Raw genomic sequence first — 12,403 nt, forward strand, 5'->3', positions numbered from 1 at the left:
CATCGAGTCACCTTGAACCCACAGGTGTTGGCTAAGCGTGCTGGATAACGGGGTGAGGTGGAGGATATAGGATCCATGTTATCTTTTATTTTTTTATTTTTTCAAGACAGTTTCTCTGTGTAGCTCGGGCTATCCTGGAACTAGCTCTAGACCAGGCTAGCCTCGAACTCACAGAGATCCACCTGCCTCCCGAGTGGTGGGATTAAAGTTGTGTGTCAGCAAATCTTTTTGATTTATTTATAATGTGTACAACGGTCTGCTTGCATATATGTCTGTAGGCCAGAAGAGGGCACCAGATCTCATTATAAGGTTGCTGGGAATTGAACTCAGGACCTCTGGAAGAGTAGCAGGTGTTCTTAACCTCTGAGCCATCTCTCAGAGGTTATTTCTCTCCAGCCCAATATTTCTCTTTTTAAATCCATGGTAATACACACAACGCATAAAATCTCTCATGCCCGCCCGCCGTCTTAGATCAGCAGCGTGAAGATCATTTATAAGGATACATCTGCCCTCGCTGCCGTCATCTCTGGAACTTACCATACCCAGACTGAAGCTCCGCCCTCCTCTCGTAGGCCCGTTCTTCTCCCCGGTTCTGTCTCTGCGTCCCAGGGCTCCCGCGGCATCCTGGGAGTGGATCCAGGTGTGTTGCTGTGTGTCCGGCTCCTGCCACTGAGCCTTGAAATCCCTCCACGAACAAGTGTCATGTGACTTTTTTCTCATGACCAAGGAGTCCGGAGGGGATGGACTATGTCTGTTGATGGACACTTTTGGCTCTGGTTTCTGGTTTCCGGGAACCACGTTGCTATGGAAACGCCAGTGCAAGCCCCTGTTCCCAGGGCCCTTCCTGATCACCACTCCTGGCTCATCTCAATACCTGCGTCCCCAGGCATTGGACCCTGTGTGGGAGTGGCTGAGCCTGAGAACACATCGGTAGACCAAGCTGCCGCCTGCCACCCCCGCCGCCCCCGCAGCTGTGTGAAGAGCGGCGAACTGCACACTTCAGTAGCTGCACCTGGCGTGTGAAGCCTCGGATGCACGTGTAACCAGGGACCCAGTCACCCTCCCAGCCACAGCCCGGCGCTCGGCTCCCCTCCCAGAATCCATCGCCCCCCACACCCTCTCCGAGGCACAGATGAAGTTGAACTCCTGCCTCTGTTTCCCGAGTATTGGGAGGACCAGCTTGAACTGTCTTGGGAGAAGTGGGTTCAATTCCGTTAAGTGACGTTACCCACTGCGAGTCCACTTTATGATGTGTGGAATTAAAGATCAATAAATGATTTTAAGAAAATGAAACCCAGGGGTTGGGGATTTAGCTCAGTGGTAGAGCGTTTGCCTAGCAAGCGCAAGGCCCTGGGTTCGGTCCCCAGCTCCGGAAAAAAAAAAAAAAAAAAAAAATGAAACCCAACCTCTGGGCACGGTTCCTACAGAACATCACCCCCATCCTGTCCCTGTGCCGGGTGTATCCTCACCTCCTCTTCTGTGATGCTCTGTGACCACAAACCTGAGCCAACCTCAGACCACATCAGGACAGTGTCAACTGTGGGAATTACTCAAGCCACCAGATCAACAGGATGTCAAAAAAAAAAAAAAAGATAATTGAGAAAATGATGCAAATTAGAGGGATGTGGGTGGGACTCGGAGGGCAGAGCACCTGCCAGGCAGGCAGGGGACCTGGGCTTCACCCCCATCTCCACAGGAATCAGGGCACTAGGGAGGTCAGCTCAGAGTCATCCTGGGCTGAATGGGGAGTTCAAATCCAGCCTGGGCTACATGAGACCCTGTCTCAAAAGAGAGCCGGGTGGACAGAGGTCCCGCAGCAGCTGGACTTCTTAGTCTGTGTGGACAGCCACATGGGAGCCCAGGGCTGAGCAAGGGGTCCAGGGCTCCCCTATTGCAGCTGGTTGTGTACACGGCAGATTTCCTTCTGAAACTTAACTTTAGATAACCCCAAGCCTGACTCCTGGTATCTGTCCCCCTCCTCCATGTCAGAGGGCAGAGTGCCCCCGAGCATGCCCAAGGCCCTGGTTTCTGTTTCCAGAGCCGTGAAAACTGGATGTAGTAGGACAGACACACTCGTTGTCCCAGCACTTGGGAGTCTGGAGGCAGGAGGGGTAGCCTCAGCTACATGAGACCCTGTATCAGTGCACAAACAGAACTGGGCAGTAGTGGTACTCGCTTTTAGTACCAGCACACTTGGGAAGCAGAAGGAGGCAGTCATCTGAGTTCAAGTCCAGCCTGGTTTACAAAGTGATTCCAGACAGCCAGGAACATTCTGGCTCAAGAAACCGGAAAAAAAAAAAAAGAGGAAGAAGAAAAGGAGGAGGAGGAGAAGGAGGAGGAGGAAGAAAAAGAGGAGGAGGAAGAGGAGAAGAGGAGGAAGAGGAGGAGGAAGAGGAGGAGGAGGAGGAGGAGGAGGAGGAGGAGGAGGAGGAAGAAGAGGAGGAGGAAGAGGAGAAGAAGGAGGAGGAGGAGGAAGAAGAAGAAGAAGAAGAAGAAGAACAACAACAACAACAACAACAACAACAACAGACAGACAGACAGACAGACAGACAGACAGACAGACAGGCCTTGGTTTGCAGACCTGGGGTTCTGAGATCTCAGAGGGGCAGGTGTGGTCCTGACCAGTCCCACACAGAGAAGTGTGGCTTGATCTTCAGGAGCTAGATTAGGTGACTGTGGGCCACAGATTCCCTTAGAGCAATGGAATCCTCTGGCTAAAGGGTTAATTCAGTTTTGGGGGGACTGTGGGTGATGTCTGGGGACACATGTGGCTGTCCCATTCAGGAGCTCTTTGCACGGAACGGGTAGGCATCAGAGACTGGGCTCAGCATCCTGCTAAGCTTGAACTCCTTATCCTCCTTATCCTCCTGCCTGAGGATCTGGGATGCTAAGATGACAGGCATGTGACCTGCCACTCCTGGTTTTTGCAATGCTGGGGGTGGAACTCAGGGCTTCTTGCGCTCTGGACGAGCCCGCGCTCCACCCACGGAGCAGCGACCCCAAAATTTCGTTCATCAGTTGCATCATTAAATTGTGAAATACCTGAAGGTTTTCAAAAACTCTCCGTGGGCTCCGTACAGCCTGGGCCCCCTGACAGTGATCAGTGTTGAATCCGAAGGTTGTGCGTGGTGTGGCCACCAGGTGGCAGCACATCCCGCCGCTGGCCTTGCTCCCGCCGGGTCCCTGCAGCCTGCGTCCCACAGTCTAGACACTGGCTGGGCGGAATTCCTCTCCCCTGAAGTCAGCCCTGTCATCCCTCCCCAGTCTGCTGTCTGGCCATGCATGGGCTCAGGAGGGCTGGGGAGCCTTTGGGGAGACTTCAGGACAGAGGTGCCCCGCCTTCTGCAAGGTCCTGTGCGACAGGAGGACCAAGAGGTCCCTGGATGGAGGGCTAGGTGGACTCTCAGGCTCCCTCATTGGCCACAGGGCTGGGGACAGGCTGAGTTTCTGTCCTGTCCTGACTCAGGTTTATAGTTTAGAAGCAGGTGTTTGTGGGCGCCCTAGCCAGACAGAAACCAAGCCTTCGAGACAAATCTCACAGCTCCCTTGGGGCCTGGGCCATGCAAATAGGAAAAGGTGTCTTGGAGCTGTGATGTGGCTTCATAGTGACTGCTGCCTAGTGCAGGAGGTGAGGTGCTGGACTTCAACCACAGCACCTTGAAATCCAAAACAATGAAGAAAGGGAAAGGGACACTTTTACGGGCCCAGGAGATGACTGGGACCTTGCATTAGGACACACAGTACTGCTGACCACGCCCCCAGACCCTCACAGGGGAGGAGGAGATTCTAGGCGGGACTCACACTGACCACACCCCAGCCCTCTTTTTACTTTATATTTTTTTAAAGATTCCCTTATTTATGTATATGAGACTTTGTTTGCACGTATGCCTGCATGGCAGAGGAGGGCATCAGATCCCCTTCTGGATGGTTGTGAGCAACCATGTGCTTGCAGGGAATTGAACTCAGGATAGCGCTTATAACCACTGAGCCATCTCTTTACTTTTTTTTTTTTTTCGGAGCTGGGGATAGAACCCAGGGCCTTGCGCTTCCTAGGCAAGATCTCTTTACTTTTTTTTTTTTTTTTTTTTTTTTTTTTTTTTTTTTTTTTTTTTCAGAGCTGGGGACCCAACAGGGCCTTGCGCTTCCTAGGTAAGCGCTCTACCACTGAGCTAAATCCCCAGCCCCCCCTCTTTACTTTTTTGAGACAGTCTTTTATTTATTTTTTTGAGGCAGGGTTTCTCTGTGTAGCCCTGGCTGTCCCGGAACTCTCTCCTGTAGATCAGGCTGCCTCGAACTTGCAGCCATCCTCCTGCCTCTGCCTCCTGAGTGCTGACATTAAAGGTGTGCGCACCACCACAGGGGAGACAAAGTCTTACTTTGGAGCTCACTGGGACTCACGTCCTGCGCGCTCTTAGCCCTCAGAGAGCCTGGGTAGCCAGTCCTGCCTGTCTTCCCTTTGTAGCACGTCCTAAGGACCTGAGAGTCAAAGCACTCACATGGGACAGACTTCAGCCTCTAGTCCCTGAGCCTGAGCCCTGTACCCTACTCCTGTTCTGACCCCTGACAGGGAGGTACAGGGCACATACAGTCCAGGTCACACGGGCAGCTGGACAGGCTGTGGCCCTTGGCCAGAGCAGGAAGTGCTCACTGGTGCTGTCTTCGAAGCTGACAGTGTCCTAAGGAGGCCTTGGCAGGCTCCCAAAGCTTCATGGGAACACTGCAAGGTCAGAAATTCTTCAAGGGTCACCCTACCAGGGGCTGGGGATTTAGCTCAGCGGTAGAGCGCTTACCTAGGAAGCGCAAGGCCTTGGGTGCGGACCCCAGCTCCGAAAAAAAAGAACCAAAAAAAAAAAAAAAAAAAAAAAGGGTCACCCTACCTTCCTGTCCTCCCTAGTCATGTTCACATGTGTGGTCTTAGTAATGAAAATACACAGGCCAGAGGATCAGAGCTCAGGGATAGCCTAAGCTATGTGGGGAATTTTAGGTCAGCCTGGGCTACATGGGTCCATGAAATAACATCAACGACAAAAACAACAACAAATGTACTAAAATAACAGCAGACTTCAATAAGATACATCTCCCTTAGTGAATGACGCAGGGATCCCCTTACACTCTCTGCCTGACCTTGGGAGGGCCAGGGTCCTGGGAGGCTCAACCCTGCCTGCGTGCTCACACAGAGATTCACAACAGGCAAAAGTGGGAAAGGCCAGCTCCCAGCGTTCACTTCATGCAGTATTATGCAGCCATAAACAGGAGCAACGCTCTGATAAAAACACGCAACCCTCTGATAACTACACAATGTTGGGGGACCTTAAGGACACAATGCTCAAGACACCAAAGCCCCACACTGGGGAACTTAGACACAGAAAGTGGATTGGTGGACGCCAGGGGTGGGGCCGGGGGCTGGATAGAGGCGGAGTGAAAGCCAGGACGAACAGTTTTTTTTGGGGGGGGGCGTTGGGGGTGGTATTTTAGGACTGGAGCTTGCACAGTGTTGGGAGTGAACTTAAATACCACTGGCTCATGCGCCTACAAATGGCTCGTTTGTACTCTGCAAACTTAAACCAAAACCGAAACAAAAAACTCACACGAAAGAAACTGTTCAGGGTTTGCCCGGAGGGCGGTACCTGAGATTATGAGTCTGGGCTGGCTGGGACCCTGCAGGGACCCTGAGACTCTCTCTGACTCTCCCTAGGGCGGCAGTGTCCAGCCCTGCGGGTGTCCCTTGTCCCGTGAGGTAGCGTGGGACAGCACCAAAGCTGTCACAGGTGCACCTGCTCAGGGACGCGTGAGCCAGCCGCTGCTGGATTAAGCACTTGCGTCACTCGGGGGAGAGTAACAGGTCGCTCCCGGGCTGGCAGGGTCCCGGTGAGCACCGGGAGGCCTCGCCGTGGCCCCAGATGCCGAATCCCGCGGGGAAGAGCGGAGTGGGGGGTCACCTGACCCGGCTGGGGTGCGGATTGGAATGTGCTGCGTCACTGGGGACTCCGGGTTTTTCCCGGCTCAGGCTCCACCTCGGGGCACCCGAGAACCTGGTTACCCTTTTCCAGATTTCAAAACCGAGGCCTTCCTGCCAGGTGCTTGTTACCGGTGGCAGCCGGAAGGCTCCGCCAGCCTTTTCTGTTCCCCACCACCCCTGCACCCCAGAGCCTGGACCCGCCACCTCTCCGCAAATGACAGTAGCCCCTGCCACAGCTCCTACAGCCTGGGGCTGCCCCGGGTCTCTTTGTGCTGGGCCTGCGGGCCCTCGCTCTAACAGCTTGTGGCTGACATTTAAAGGGAAGAAATGATGAACGAGTACCGCCCCACCCAACCTGACTAGGGGTTCCCCCCACCCCGCCGCGCGCAGCCCAAGCCCTCTGTCACCCTCCTGGTAATGCTCCCGTCAACGGTTGAGCGAGCCAGCCTTGCTTGCAAAGTACCTGAGTTCAATTCCAAGCACCCAGGTCGCGGGTTGGGGGTCTGAGAACTGCGTGTGACTCTAGCTCTACGGGATCCGACCCCTGTGGGGGCTGGGCTGTCACACCCGTGTGCACAAAGACACACATATATACAAAAATATTTTTTAAACACCCTAAATTACACCTTTTTTTTTTTTTTTTTTTGATTCTTTTTTTCGGAGCTGAGGACCAAACCCAGGGCCTTGCGCTTCCTAGGCAAGCGCTCTACCACTGAGCTAAATCCCCAACCCCCTTCACCATTATTTTTTAATGTGTTATGGAGGTCAGAGGACAACCTATTGGAGTCCCACCACGTGGGTCCTGATGCCCAGAGTTTTGAGCCTTGGCCCTGCAAGCGCCCTTAACCCGCTGAGCCACCTCAACGACCCCAAACCCAGCTTTGAAAATTAAGGTTGGTGCCTCTAACAGACCCTCATCCTTGCAGGGCAGGGCTTCCACAGAGCCGTCACCCCGGCCCCTAGGTTTGTGCTTCTAGGGCAGCGTTTTGCTGTATACCCCAATCTGCAGCAAATGGGGAGCTCACTGCCTCAGTTTAAGCGCTAGGATGGCTGCATCCTGCTCGGCTTCTAGAACTTTCTCTTACATCAGACCTTGCCGAGTACATAAATAAATGTCGGCGTCCCTCCGGCCAAGTCATATCCCCGTAAGACTCCACAGTCTAAGGAATAAGGTCCCACTCCATGACTCTGCAGCCACACTTGCTGCGTGCGTGCGTGCATGGGTGCGTGTGTGCGTGCGTGTGTCTGTGTGTGTGTGTGCGCGCGCGCGCGTGTGCAGGTGCGTGTGCGTGCATGGGTGCGTGTGTGTGTGCGTGCGTGTGCGTACATGGGTGCGTGTGTGTGTGCGTGCATGGGTGCGTGCGTCTGTGTGTGCGCGCGCGCACGCGTGTGCAGGTGCGTGTGTTGGGTGGCTGGATGGTAGGCTCACCTAAGTCTGCTTAGGGCAGCCTCCATCTTTGCCCTCAGAAACAGTCCTCACAGAAGGAAGTCCCTGGCTTGTATTTAAGTGAGTTTGTTTTACTTTTGAGTTTTTGGTCACAGTGTCTCATGTAGCCCAGGCTGGCCTGTAAAATCACTGTTTGTCTGATGAATGAACATGAACTTCTAATCCTTCAGCCTCTGCCTCCGGAGTATTCGAATGAGGAGTGTGTGTCTATCACACTTAACTGCCTCAGCAGGTTTCCTAAGAACTCTGTAAATATATTTCCTTAGGATTTTTGTTATTGATTTGTTGTGATTTTTACATTTTTACATTTGACAGGCAAACGACACTGTGATTGATGGTTTTCTTCTAGCTTTTTACCGGTCTAGCTCCTTCTACGACTCATCTGTGTCCCTCCTGTCTGAATCCTGGGGATAGAATGTTCTCCTTCATTGCTTCTTTAGGTGAAAATCTTTAGCAAGGAGTTGAGGGAGAGAGACAAACTCAAGGTCATAGTTTTCGCATAATTTCTCCCTAAAAAAAATAATAACTTTTGTGAGATGTGAAGATGGGCAGCTCAGTGGGTAGGTGGCTTCCCCGTGCCAGGCCCCTGAGATCAGTGCCTGGGGAAGGGCAGCTGTGACTCTGTGAGTCATCGTCTAACCTTTGCAAGTGCACACACACAAGCGCATGCACACTGCACATAACCATACACACACGAACACACACACACGTTTCTGAGATGGTCTCACATATATTCCCTGAGTTCTGGAATAACCCTCATGGCCATCACACACCTGGCTGATTTAAAAAGAAAAAAATATTCAAAACTTTTCCACAAAGACAGTGGGAAATCCTCAGAGCAGCTCAGGGTCAGACTTTTTTAAGTGACACAGAGGTCAAGTTGGCCCTGACACAGTGCTCCCTCAGTTGGTCCTCAGAGATGCTGAAACCACAGCTTCCTGTACCCTAGTAGGTCCCCAATCCTGCACCTGCCATGCAGCCTGCAGGTCACTCTTCAGCCTGCCCTGGCCGGGTGGGGGCGGGGGGGGGGGAGACTCAGTCAGACCGGAGGGAAGGTTGGTTTTTATCTTCTCCTTGCCTTGGCAGTGAGTGTGGGAGTGTGAGTTACACTTTGTTCGAGAAGCTTCCTGACTGTTCTCAGGATATGTGTGCGGTTGCTAGGTGACTTAAGGCGTCAGAGTTCTTGTGATCTCACTCAGCTCAGAAAGAGAAACTAGGGATCAAAGTCCAGAAACAATAAGAATCAGTGCTACACAAATGGGGTGTTCATGTGTGTAAGTGTGGGTGGGTGGGTGGGTGGGTGGGTAGGTGGGTGGATGAATGGACAGATGGTGGGTGGATGGATGGATGGATAGATGGACGGACGGGTGGGTGGGTGGATAGATAGATGGATGGGTGGATTGGTGGATGGGTGGGTGGATGGGTGTGGATAGATGGATGGATGGGTGGATGGATGGACAGATATGTGGAAGGGTGGATGGATGGATGGAGGGGTGGATGGATGGATGGATGGGTGGATGGATGGATGGATGGATGGATGGATGGGTGGATGGATGGATGGTGGATGGTCAGGTGGATGGGTAGATGGTGGATGGGTGGATGGATGGATGGAGGGTTGGGAGGATGGATAGATGGATGGGTGGGTGGATGGATGGATGGGTGGATGGATGGATGGATGGATGGGTGGGTGAGTGGATGGATGGATGGGTGGCCAGACAGGTTGATGGACAGTTCATAGGGTTCAGGAATCAAATTCAAGTCTCCAGATTCCTTTGCAGCCAAGAGTTCTGAGGCACAGCCAGGGCACCTGGGTCAGCAGTCTGAAAGGGGAAATAGGATGATCCAAGGTCTTGAGGAAGAGAGAATGGAAGACTCGGGTGGGCGTGTCTTGTTTATATAGACAGCCCAGTTCTCTCTGTGCGGCTTGTACTCGATCTCTAGAACTCACAGAGATTTGCCTGCTCTGCCCCCGAGTCCTGGGATTGAAGGCTATGCCCCCGAGTCTACTTCTAGCAGCTTTATTAAGATAAAGACTTTAGGGGTTGGGGATTTAGCTCAGTGGTAGAGCGTTTGCCTAGGAAGCGCAAAGGCCCCTGGGTTCGGTCCCCAGCTCCGAAAAAAAAACCAAAAAAAAAAAAAAAAAAGAAAAACAAAAAAAGACTTTATACAGTCTTGCATGCCTGTCCTTCCGGTCCATTCCCAGACTATTAAGCTAGCCCAAAGTTCCCGCTTTGTCCCCGGCCACTTCCATTCCAACACTCTGAAAGCTACTTCCCGTCTCGGCGTTCCTATCTTGGAGTCCACATGGTGTGGCCCTCGTGTTTGGGTGTCTGACCCAGATGTCCTCAGGACCCCTCCACACTGTGGCAGAAACTGGGTGACACCCTCAGTGACAGAGGTAGATGTGGTATCGGGGCTTCCCGATTCTTGTCACAGGTTCCACACAAAGGTGGAGGACCCCATCCAAACATGAGACTGGAGAAATCTGAGAAGAGGCAGGAACCTGAGATCTCAGGGATGGCGTTCCCATCACACCTGAACAAACAGACCACAAAATCAATCAATCAATCAGAAGGTTGGGCCGGAGGGTGGTCGTGGAAAAGAAGCTGGCTTCCCCGGGAAGGTGACTTGTGCTACAGTGCCTGGTGTGACCAACCAACCTGGGCTGAAGAACGTGAGAGCTCAGATGGGTGCGTCACCCAGGCCACAGTGTGAGCCGGTCACTGTGAACTCGAGTTCCCACAGAGAGGCCAAGGAGAATTACGTCATCAGAAGAGCAAAGGTCAGAGGAGGGTGGAGAAGAAATATGGTCGCTGACAGGAGAAAGTTCCACAGGGCCAGCGTCCAGCCTCAGCCTTCCTGGGCACACCCCAGCCCGGCTCTGTGCAAGTCTCCAGCTGTCAGTTTTGAGGGAAAACAACCCATGAATACTATATTTTGGTCTCTGTTATTTTTTTGTTTGTTTAGTTTAGTTTTTGTTCTTGACACAGGGTTTCTCTGTGCTCCTCTGGCTGTCTTGGAACTCCCTCTGAAGACTAGGCTGGCCTTGAACTCAGAGACCCTCCTGCCTCGGGATACTGACATCCTGAGGTCCTCTCTTCCTTCTCAGAGGATCTGATTAATATGCAAATCCTACTGCCCTGGGGCAGGCTGTCTCCTTGCTGTTTCTCCATGGCCCTGAGGCAGCCACCCATGTCTTGCAGTGCCTCTGCAGGACCACAGACCTTAGGTTCCAGGAGACCTTTAACAAGCAGCCTTACCTCCTCTGTCCCATTCGCCTAGCATTTATCTCCCCCTCTTGCCCCATCACATCAGCTGCCATTTCCAGACCAGTACCTAATGGAAGTGGAGGAGGAGGCCGGGGTCCTTAGGTGGTCAGACTTAGCCACAAGCACCTTAACTCAGTGAGCCTTCTCACTGGACATTATTGTCTTTTCTTATCTTCTTCCTTTTTTAAAAATGTATTTATTTCCTCTTTTTTGTTGTTTTTTTTTAATTTTTTTAAATTTTTTTTTATTTTTTTATTTTTTCCGGAGCTGAGGAGCTAGGCAAGCGCTCTACCACTGAGCTAAATCCCCAACCCCTTTTTAAATTTATTTTTATTTTTATTTTTTTTAAAATTTTTTCCCTTTGTGGGTTAAGGGTTAGGAAAGTTGAGCCCAGGGTTGGGATTTAGCTCAGTGGTAGAGCGCTTGCCTAGGAAGCACAAGGCCCTGGGTTCGATCCCCAGCTCAAAAAAAAAAAAAAAAAAGAAAAGAAAGTTGAGCCCCCACCCCCACCCCCACCCCTCCCTGGGCTACCCAGAATAGTGCCAGTAGAAGGATCAGTGGAATCTGCTACACTGGACATCAGCTTGCTCCCTGTGAGGATGTAGAAAGTGCTGTTCCCTAACTGCGTGGTGAATGAGAGACAGCCGTGATGGTAATGCTGACATTGAGGCCCGGCCCTGTGAGGTTGCATAGGGATGGCATTGGCCAGGCAGAGGTGTCGAGGGGGAAGGACTTCTTTTCTTTTTAAATATTTATTTTGTATATGAGTACACTGTAGCTGTCCTCAGACAAACCAGAAGAGGACATCAGATCCCATTACAGATGGTTGTGAGCCACCATGTGGTTGCTGGGAATTGAACTCAGGTCCTCTGGAAGAGCAGTCAGTGCTCTAACCGCTGAGCCATCTCTCCAGTCCCCACTCATTGTCTTTCTTGGTGAGAGTCTGTCCCAACCCCCTTGGGCAGCGATTGTGAGCCTAGGCCCATGTTATTCTGGCCTCTGTTTACTGTGAACCCCTCCCTGGGCTCACCCAGTCCGGGATCTACACAGCACCCAGGTGACAGGCCTCTGCCCCAGCAAAGGGGCAGTTGCTTTCTTTTCCTCTTTTAATTTGTTAGGTTTTCTATGCCTCTGTGCTCCAAGTTGATCTCAAAACAAGATCCTTCTGCCTTCGCCTCAGTGCTCAGAAAACAGGCACACACCACTGTGTGTGTGAGTGTGTGTGTCTGTGTGTGTGTGTGTGTGTGTGTGTGTGTGTGTGTGTGTGTGTGTGTGTGTGTGTGTGTGTGTGTGTGTGTGTGTGTGTGTGTGTGTGTGTGTGTGTGTGTGTGTGTGTGTGTGTGTGTGTGTGTGTGTGTGTGTGTGTGTGTGTGTGTGTGGGTGGGTGTGTGTGTGTGTGGGTGTGTGTGTGTGTGTTGTGGTGTGTGTTTTTGTGTGTGTGTGGTGTGTGTGTGTGAGGTGTGTGGTGTGTGTGGTGTGTGTGTGGTGTGTGTGAGTGTGTGTGTGTGTGGTGTGTCAATGTGACTGTGTGTGTGTGTCAGTGTGAGTGTGTGAGAATATGAGTGTGTGTGCATTAGTGTGAGAGTGTGAGTGTGAGCATGTGGTGTGTGTGAGAGTGTGTGTTGTGTGTGAGGGTGTGTTAAGTGTATGTGTGTGGTATGTCAGTGCGTGTGTTTGAGTGTGTGTATGTGAGTGTGTTTGCATGAGTGTGAGTGTGTGAGAGTGTGT

At 52.0% G+C, this 12,403-nt stretch overlaps 1 protein-coding gene across 3 annotated transcripts in view; it reads left to right on the forward strand.

Annotated features, from left to right (window-relative positions):
• Gng7 (G protein subunit gamma 7) overlaps positions 1–12,403 on the forward strand; it is a 60,513-nt gene that overhangs the window by 22,497 nt on the left and 25,613 nt on the right. The gene's annotated exons all lie outside the window — the stretch shown is intronic.

Source organism: Rattus rattus, chromosome 1 (assembly GCF_011064425.1).
Source record: "Rattus rattus isolate New Zealand chromosome 1, Rrattus_CSIRO_v1, whole genome shotgun sequence".
NCBI classification, from domain to species: Eukaryota; Metazoa; Chordata; class Mammalia; order Rodentia; family Muridae; genus Rattus; species Rattus rattus.